The following is a 9,574-nucleotide window of genomic DNA, read 5'->3' as shown; positions in this document are numbered from 1 at the left end:
AGGAGGTCAGCAAGATGCTGCCACTACCGGGCTACGAGCAACAGATCCCTGATGTCATCAACACTCTGAAGAAGAACCTGCTGTTTCCACTTTCACCTCCAGGTCCAGATTCAGATTCAGATTAGATGTTCAACTCATTCCTGATTGATTCATAAAGACTCTCTAACCACTGACTGCATTCACACTCAACACACAAAGCATTGTGGGTAATATTGGATGTTCTGGTTACTGGTAGGCATTTTCCAAAATGTTCAAAATTAGCAGATCTGACATCACAACCATCACAACATGAGCTTGTAGATCAGCTCTTAGTTGTGATGAACTACATACTGTACATAATGTTTGGATCCAGTCATTTAGACGCACAAACACACGCACACGCACGCACGCGCGCGCACGCACGCACGCACGCACGGATTCATTCTGTCGGACCATTGCTTTGAACAGTGAAATATAGATGTTCAGGTCACTGTTGCCTGAAATTCTAGTTAACCCTAAAATCCATGTGATCAGTGTGCAGCTATCCCAAGGTTCAAGCTGTCTTCATTGTATGTATGTATAGTATGCATGTATTGTTTGCATTAACTGTATTAAATGTGACTCATGATTCTTTTCAAACTAACTAAAAATGCGTAAAACTTTATTTGGCCAATAATGACACATCTCAATGGAAAGCAAAATGTTAGCTTGTACCACATTAAACATTTATGTATCAAAGAGTAAAAAGCACAGATGTTTTTTAAAATAAAATTCCAAACGCTTATTTTAAAAATATATCTTCTCCAATGTATTTTTATGTACCGTATTTATGTAAAGTACCATTGATCAACTAAATGTCCAGTGGTCTGACGTCAAACGTTAAAACAAGAAAACAAAGTGACATTTGATTCCTGGTGCCATCGGTTTCAAACTAGCAACCTCCACTCACTCGTTAGCATCATAATGACCTGAGATTCATGTTAATAAAACTCATAGCAATTAATACCATGCTGTCACACACATACAGTAATTAGATAAATGAAAAGATGAGTGTTAAAATGTTTTCAATTTACTGCTGTCTACCGTTTTAGCGATTTTAATGTTTTTGGTTTCAGTGGTTGGGGGCAAGCGGCTATATGTCTTTTTAGACACAATATCATTCCCAAGATGCACTGCAATATTTCATGGGCAGAAGTGACTAGTAGTGTTACTAGCCCCCATATTGTGTCTAAAAATACATATTCAGCCACTTGTGCGCATGCCCATGCAGACATCCCAAGTCTCCCGTAACTTCCGGGAGTCTCCCGGAAATCAGCGTAACCTCTCAGGCTCCGGAGTGGCACTAAACCTCACGGAAATCCCAACCGCTGGCGCAAATGCTGGAAATATCCGGGAGAATCACTGGGATCCAGTCCCACGATGCGAATAAATGTGTTTTCATTCGTCGGTTGAACTGTCATTCTGGCTAATGAATGACTGTCATTGGCTTTGGGAGATGTGTGGGCGTGTAAAAGTGACCAACCACTGGTCTCAGATTACAGAGACTGCCCTCTCCACTCACCAGCGTGAAGGATAATCAGCTGACAACAGACAGTAAACAGAGGTTTCTCTTGTGATGACTGGTCGTCTTGCTTAATATGAATAAAATAACAGTAGGACTATAACTGTCGGTTCTTTTTAGCTCAAAGTGGTTGGTGGACAACTGGACATAATAGCTGCGTGTGTCAGCCTGCACAATGCTTTTGTTGAGCTTGAGTGCAAAGCAAGTGAAGTGAGAGTGACATAACTTTCTTCCAAATGGGTACGACATCATGCTATATATTAAGCCTAAAATGGTTCCGTTCTGCCACCGTGCAAAATCGTTTGGGGGTCCTTGATATGACAAAGTTTGAGAACCAGTTATATAGCACCATAAGTTTTTCACAAAACTGTTAGGATTTAGAAGAAGTTGTAGAATTGGCCAAGCAATATCAAGGTTATTTCTGCTGCCGTGCAGACCCATTTTAACAGTTTTTAGTTGTAAAAAATTATTAATTTCACAGGAAACCTCCGATGTTTTCCCCGCGCGGACACGCACATGGGCACTGACATCCCGGAAATGAAAATCTCCAGGTCGGGATGTCTGCATGCCCCCAACCACTGAAATCAAAATCGTTAAAATCCCTAAAACGATAGAAAGCAGTGAATACAAATATTTGAACACTCATCTTTACTTTTCTTTAATTACATAAAATATGAACCCTTGTTGTAAAAAAAAACAAAGTTGTCCTTTAATAGCAAGTGAAATGTGATGTGGATTAATATTAAAGAAGCTCTTCACAGAAACTGACTCTCTTGCTGGAAGGTTAGCATGCTGAACTGGAAGCCATCATTTAGTAATACATAGTTTGGAAATGTTGTTTGAAATGACTAAACCTGCCTAGCGATGACATCACAGGTTTCTGAACTGCCCACAGCCCTCCAATGAGAGACAGAGTAGACAGAAATTTTGAGGACCGATAATATGCAGATAAGATATAATATAATAATATTATGATGAGTGAGTAGCAGTTATATGAACATAAGGTGCTCCTGCTACATTATAACGTCAGGAATAAAGACGGCGTCAGAAACATTTTTATGACGATGAGAAACTGCTTTGAAGACAGAGATCTGTTCATGTTATCACCAGTGTTGGACAACAACAATATATACAAAGTAATATATTACTCATTACTCCTTTCAAAAGTAGGCTATTGTTATTACTTTACTTTTTTACTCCCTGAAAACATGACTCGTTATACTGATTTTACATTAAACCCCATGACATTTGTAATTACATGTTTGGTAATTGTTACTTTTGGAGGAAGGGTAACTGTAACTGAGGAGACTAACAGCTGAATGTGTGGAGAGGCAGTCTGGGAAAACAGAAGGTCACAGGTTTGATTCCCAGCCCTGGCAATGTACCGATGTGTCCCTGAGCAAGTTGTTTTATCTAAAAAATATATTTTAATTTTTGGGGATTTTCTGCCTTTATTGATAGGACGGTAGACTGACAGGAAACGGGGAGAGAGATAGGGAGCGGCACGCAAGCAAAGATCGTTGGGATCGGGATTCGAACTCGCAACACTCTGTTAGGCGTGATTATAGATCCAACTGGGAAAGATGGATAACCACGCCCCGGACTCATTTTTGAAGCTTGTGATTGGCTGAACCGGACGTAGGGAGCGCTCCGTTGTAGTCACTTGGACCGCGCGAGGTGCACGGTACCCAATTATCATGGCGTTTATCGTGCGCTCGTTAAATATAACGATTGCATTCACCACGGCTTCGTAACTCGCGCGGCGCTCCGCCGGCCGCGCGGCCCTGGCCCGCTCTTCGCGGCCACTCGCGCCTGCGGCGCGAGGGGGCGAAGAGCAGGACCAAGGTCCGCTGGCCTTCGCGCCGCTTGCAGTGTCGTGGACAATAACTGTGAAAACGAGCGCTCTATGCCGTTTCCATCCATCTTTCCCAGTTGGATCCATAATCACGCGTCAGGCTGGCGTTGAAGCCTAGGGCCCCTGAGCAAGGCACTTGAACCCTATTAGCTCCTTCCACCCCTGACCCCACAGCCTTCTGCTGGGTGAAGCTGGAAAACTGATTTCACCCCCATGGGACCAAACAGGTCTGATTATTATCAACTGTACCATCATTACTGAAATGTTACAGTCATTAATTAATATGTCTGATTATTATCAACTGTACCATCATTACTGAAATGTTACAGTCATTAATTAATATGTCTGATTATTATCAACTGTACCATCATTACTGAAATGTTACAGTCATTAATTAATAGGTCTGATTATTATCAACTGTACCATCATTACTGAAATGTTACAGTCATTAATTAATAGGTCTGATTATTATCAACTGTACCATCATTACTGAAATGTTACAGTCATTAATTAATATGTCTGATTATTATCAACTGTACCATCATTACTGAAATGTTACAGTCATTAATTAATAGGTCTGATTATTATCAACTGTACCATCATTACTGAAATGTCACAGTAATTAATTAATAGATCTGATTATTATCAACTGTACCATCATTACTGAAATGTCACAGTCATTAATTAATATGTCTGATTATTATCAACTGTACCATCATTACTGAAATGTTACAGTCATTAATTAATATGTCTGATTATTATCAACTGTACCATCATTACTGAAATGTTACAGTCATTAATTATTATGTCTGATTATTATCAACTGTACCATCATTACTGAAATGTTACAGTCATTAATTAATATGTCTGATTATTATCAACTGTACCATCATTACTGAAATGTTACAGTCATTAATTAATGTCTGATTATTATCAACTGTAACATCATTACTGAAATGTTACAGTCATTAATTAATATGTCTGATTATTATCAACTGTACCATCATTACTGAAATGTTACAGTCATTAATTAATATGTCTGATTATTATCAACTGTAACATCATTACTGAAATGTTACAGTCATTAATTAATAGATCTGATTATTATCAACTGTACCATCATTACTGAAATGTTACAGTCATTAATGAATAGATCTGATTATTATCAACTGTACCATCATTACTGAAATGTTACAGTCATTAATTAATATGTCTGATTATTATCAACTGTACAATCATTACTGAAATGTCACAGTAATTAATTATGCTGCTCATTACTGGGAATTAAAGGACTATTTCACCACTTTTCGGTCCTCACTAATGTTCAAGATTAAATGGCACAATTTCTTTCTACTCGGTCTGTGTCTCTTATAAGGCGGTAAAAAAAAGGCTGACAATGACATCGTTTGGCAGATTTTTTAAAAAGCTATACATATATAGATTGTTATCATCGCGAGAACAATGGCTTACATTATAACATTGTAACTTTTCACAGAGAGAAAGCCTACATTTTCTATTGGCTTGGATTCCCCATCGATGATGTCACTGGTAGACAGGTTTCTGAACTTTTTTTCATGAACATTTAGTGAGGACCAATTATACGAAGATAGGTTGAAAAGTGGTGAAGTCCTCCTTTTGTAATGTCATTATAGTAATGCGTTTCTAGCAATGCTAGCAACTAGTAATGCCTTACTGCCCAACACTGCTGGTTCTCACAAACAAAAACAAAAAAATCACATCCAAGTTTATGTTTCGATGTTGTTGCAAAATTCATACCAAAATATTAAAGCCCCTCCCTTCCCCCGCAGACGAACACATGTACATAATATAGTACCAGTTACACTGCTACACTCATACATACTGTGTGTACAGTATTGATGTATTACCTGCTTATTGTAAGTCGCTTTGGATTAAAAGTAGGGTTGCCCGATCCCGATCACGTGATCGGATCGGCCGCCGATATGGCCGTTTTTATAAGATCGGGGGGAAAACATTTTTTTTTCTAGGAGTACTGAAAGTTACAGGTAAGGTGAATGCGATATGAAATGTAAGCTTACCATAATCACAGTAATCCTTAATCATTTTCAATCATATTCAAGGGCTTTTGGAGAAATGAGACAGACAGAGCACTGCAGAGGGAAGGTGATTGTGTCAGACTCTGTGTACAGCTGGCAGCTGATGCCAATAAGTAGTAATTGGACCCTTGCTAATGGATCAAAGGAAGGCAATTATGTCTCTCTGCACTGTCAACTAGCTCAGTGGTTCTCAACCTGTGGGTCGGGACCCCCAGGGGGGTCCTCAAATTATTTTGGGGGGTCCCCAGATGATTAACTTAATGTGCAACATTGTTTTCTCTCTCAACAGTAAACAAATCAACATAAAGTTTAAGTGTATAGAGGGTATCTGCACATTTCGAAAGTGAAAAATTAAGGACTTTTTAATACCTCTAAAATGACAAATTAAACATTGGCCAAATTGTCAAATATTAAAGCCAGAAATTGTGAAAATAGCCGATCTAGATGCTCACAACGACTCGCGTTGCGAGGCGTTGTGAGCATGTAAATCTGCTATTTTCACAATAGAACCGTGTTATACAAAATATACTTCCTCAACTCTTCAGGGTCGGGGGTCCCCAGTTAAAATATGATTATTTTGGGGGTCACGGCCTGAAAAGGTTGAGAACCACTGAACTAGCTGCTACTGCATACTTTTAAAGCAGACTGGTTAATTGGTTCTTAACTTATTTTGTTTCAACTTTAAAAATGGCCAATGTTTTACCAGTTTTTATATAGTTTGTTGATTATTTTTGATGCTGTAATGGTCTATTTTATTTTATTTTTTGAGGTATTAAACAGGTTTTAAAAGTCCTTAAATCGTGACTTCACTGCCAAATTTCAAAGGCCACACCAAAGGTCCGCTGCACAATGATTGAGAAACACTGCACTAGTAGGCCTATATCACTATACACTACTCATAAGCTTTGTTTTTAATTTGTTGATTCAGTGCTGCACTAAGTGATAGAATGAATAGAATTTTTTTTTCTTAATGCCTTGCCAAAAGATCGGATCGGGAAAGATCGGGATCGAATCGGAAGCAATAATATTTGATCGGTATCGGATCGGGAGCAAAAAAAACCTGATCGGGGCATCCCTAATTAAAAGCGTCTGCTAAATGCCTAAATTGTAAATTGTACAGTAATACCAGTTACACAGCTCCAGTGGTTTGTTAATTCAACAACAGGTTCTTGATTTGTTTGGAGGTAGACTCGTCGTTTAGATGTTTGGTCGTGTACCTGAGGAGAAAATACATGTTGTTCATACAATCTACATTTGCTTCATAAATCATTTAAATCGTTTTTCTAGATTTTTTTTTTTTTGCTCATTTAGCCTTTATGGCATACATGGGCAACTGGCGGCCCGGGGGCCACATGCGGCCCCCACCTTCACTTAATGCGGCCCCCAGGTTAATATCGTAATACTGATATTTTATTGATTTCAGCTGTTACAATTCCAAACATGACCTGCTTAAATTCCTTCAGTCTATATTAGTAGCTTAATGACTAGTAATTAAAATGTTCATGTCCAATGTATTTGTATTTAGGTTCATAAACATGATTATATAACCAGTGTTGGGTGTAACGTCGTTATAACTAACGACGTTACGTAACGACGTTAGTTTGGCGGTAGCGGAGGAACTTAACGAGTTACATTTTACAATATAACGGTTAGTTAGTTATATTTTCGAAAAAGTAATCTCGTTATTTTTTTTAAAAAGTGTCCCATTTTCACTGTTCATTTTGTTGCCACCGATTAAAAAAGAAGCCCCGGGTCACATTTCCTCCTCCTGTCTTATTCTGTCAACAAATACACGTGTGTAGCTGTCTGTCTGTCTGTCTGCCTGTCTGTCTGCCTGTCTGCCTCCCTCGTATGTCAGCCAATCACATTCCTTTCATCTCTCCAGCTCTGCAACGCGCGTCATGTTGAAACCAGGAAATCAACTCACTCACTGTTGTTGACTGTTGACTTGGTAATCTCCATCCATGTCCCACAAAACAACGACAGAAGCTGCTGCGTCCGTATCGTTCCTCACAACGGGGAGATATTAGTAGCGTCCGCGCCTTTAGTTGACCGTGTGTAAAAGTCCGCGTCGGTAGGGTATTAAAATGGATTTACTGTACATCATCGGATCGTATCTGGACGGCGGACAACGGTGGATTCAGACCCGGCCATTTAACTCCGGTATAGAGCCTCCTTATCAACGCCACGGCACCGAGGTACTGTACAGTTTAATGCTGAAGAGCGTTGGTCTTTTGAAGAGGACGCATGAGCTAAAAAGAGGCTGCACTCTTGTCTTTTTATGTTTACCAAACTTCCACGCTGGTGGGTTTTAATGGTCGGTAACGATAACGGTAGCTCGTTAAGTTACAATTGTCATTGGGTAGCGGAGTAACTTAACAGATTAGTTTTTCAAGTCAGTAACTAAAGTAACATAACGAGTTACTTCAAAATGTAACGATACCCAACACTGTATATAACTACTGTAAATGCGTTTGAAATTCAATCAAAATGTTACATTTCAGGATTCCAATAAAAAAATAACAAAAAAATAATTCAAGATTCCAATTCAAAAGGAGCAAAAATAGCAGATCTACAAGCTCAAAACACATCGCTCTGCGATACGTTTTGAGCTTGTAGATCTGCTATTTTTGCTTCTTTTGTATGAGATACTAGAATGACACAGTACGACATAAGCAAATATGCAATGTGGCCCTCTAGAGTGAAGGTGGAAATATAGTGGCCCTCTAGAGTGAAGGTGGAAATATAGTGGCCCTCTAGAGTGAAGGTGGAAATATAGTGGCCCTCTGGAGTGAAGGTGGAAATATAGTGGCCCTCTGGAGTGAAGGTGGAAATATAGTGGCCCTCTAGAGTGAAGGTGGAAATATAGTGGCCCTCTAGAGTGAAGGTGGAAATATAGTGGCCCTCTAGAGTGAAGGTGGAAATATAGTGGCCCTCTAGAGTGAAGGTGGAAATATAGTGGCCCTCTAGAGTGAAGGTGGAAATATAGTGGCCCTCTAGAGTGAAGGTGGAAATATAGTGGCCCTCTAGAGTGAAGGTGGAAATATAGTGGCCCTCTAGAGTGAAGGTGGAAATATAGTGGCCCTCTGGAGTGAAGGTGGAAATAAAGTGGCCCTCTGGAGTGAAGGTGGAAATATAGTGGCCCTCTAGAGTGAAGGTGGAAATATAGTGGCCCTCTAGAGTGAAGGTGGAAATATAGTGGCCCTCTGGAGTGAAGGTGGAAATATAGTGGCCCTCGCCATCATCAAAGTTGCCCATCCCTGCTTTATGCCAATGAATTCCTCCCCAAACACACATGTCTGTGATGTCACTAGGGATGGAGCCCTAAACAAGGGTAGCTGGATAACCCCATAACACATTTATTGAGTACCCGGTATCAATAAGCTTTGGGCTTATCAAGCTTGTTAAGGAGCATAGCGGCCCATGATGTCATGTCTAAACAATAAAGACAAGAAATTATTACAGTACTACAGTATTTTCTGGACTATAAGGCGCACCTGACTATAAGGCGCACTGAATGAATGGTCTATTTTCAAACTGTTTTCATATATGTGACTAGGTCTGGTACTTTGTTCCTTATGTCTGCATTGGTCATTTTTCTTTTTTGTACAGATTATCCAAGTACAGAGTCTAAGCTTTCATATGATGTATCATTTGTTGGAATTGGAGCATATTTGACGAAGTTATGGACATTTTAAACTTGTTGCACCATAAACCCCAAAGTGCTTAAAAGGCCATTTGAATCCAAGGAACATTTTTACACCTCTAAGTAGCCAGAAGTGGGTGTGACAATGGGAGGGACAATAGGTACTTACCTACACCCCTAAATCACTCCCCCCAAGTCAAACCACACCCACAGTGGTATAGCTGTCAACTTCAAATGTACTTTTATTCCACTACAATTATTTAAAACTACTATTTAGTAGTAGACCTGTGGTAATATATTGTGCTATAGTGCTTGCAGCCATGTCAGAAATAGTGGCCAGTGGTCTTTTCTACCTCCTCCCCTCCTTATATGCTCATCCTGTCATTTTCTTCTTTTTGTAGTTTTTATTTTTCACTAAAATAGTGTATTACAAAAGTACCTACATTTTATAATTAAGT

The sequence above is a fragment of the Nannobrachium achirus genome (assembly GCF_963921795.1).
Source record: "Nannobrachium achirus genome assembly, chromosome: 5".
Taxonomy (NCBI): domain Eukaryota; kingdom Metazoa; phylum Chordata; class Actinopteri; order Myctophiformes; family Myctophidae; genus Nannobrachium; species Nannobrachium achirus.
This window is presented reverse-complemented; position numbering follows the sequence as displayed.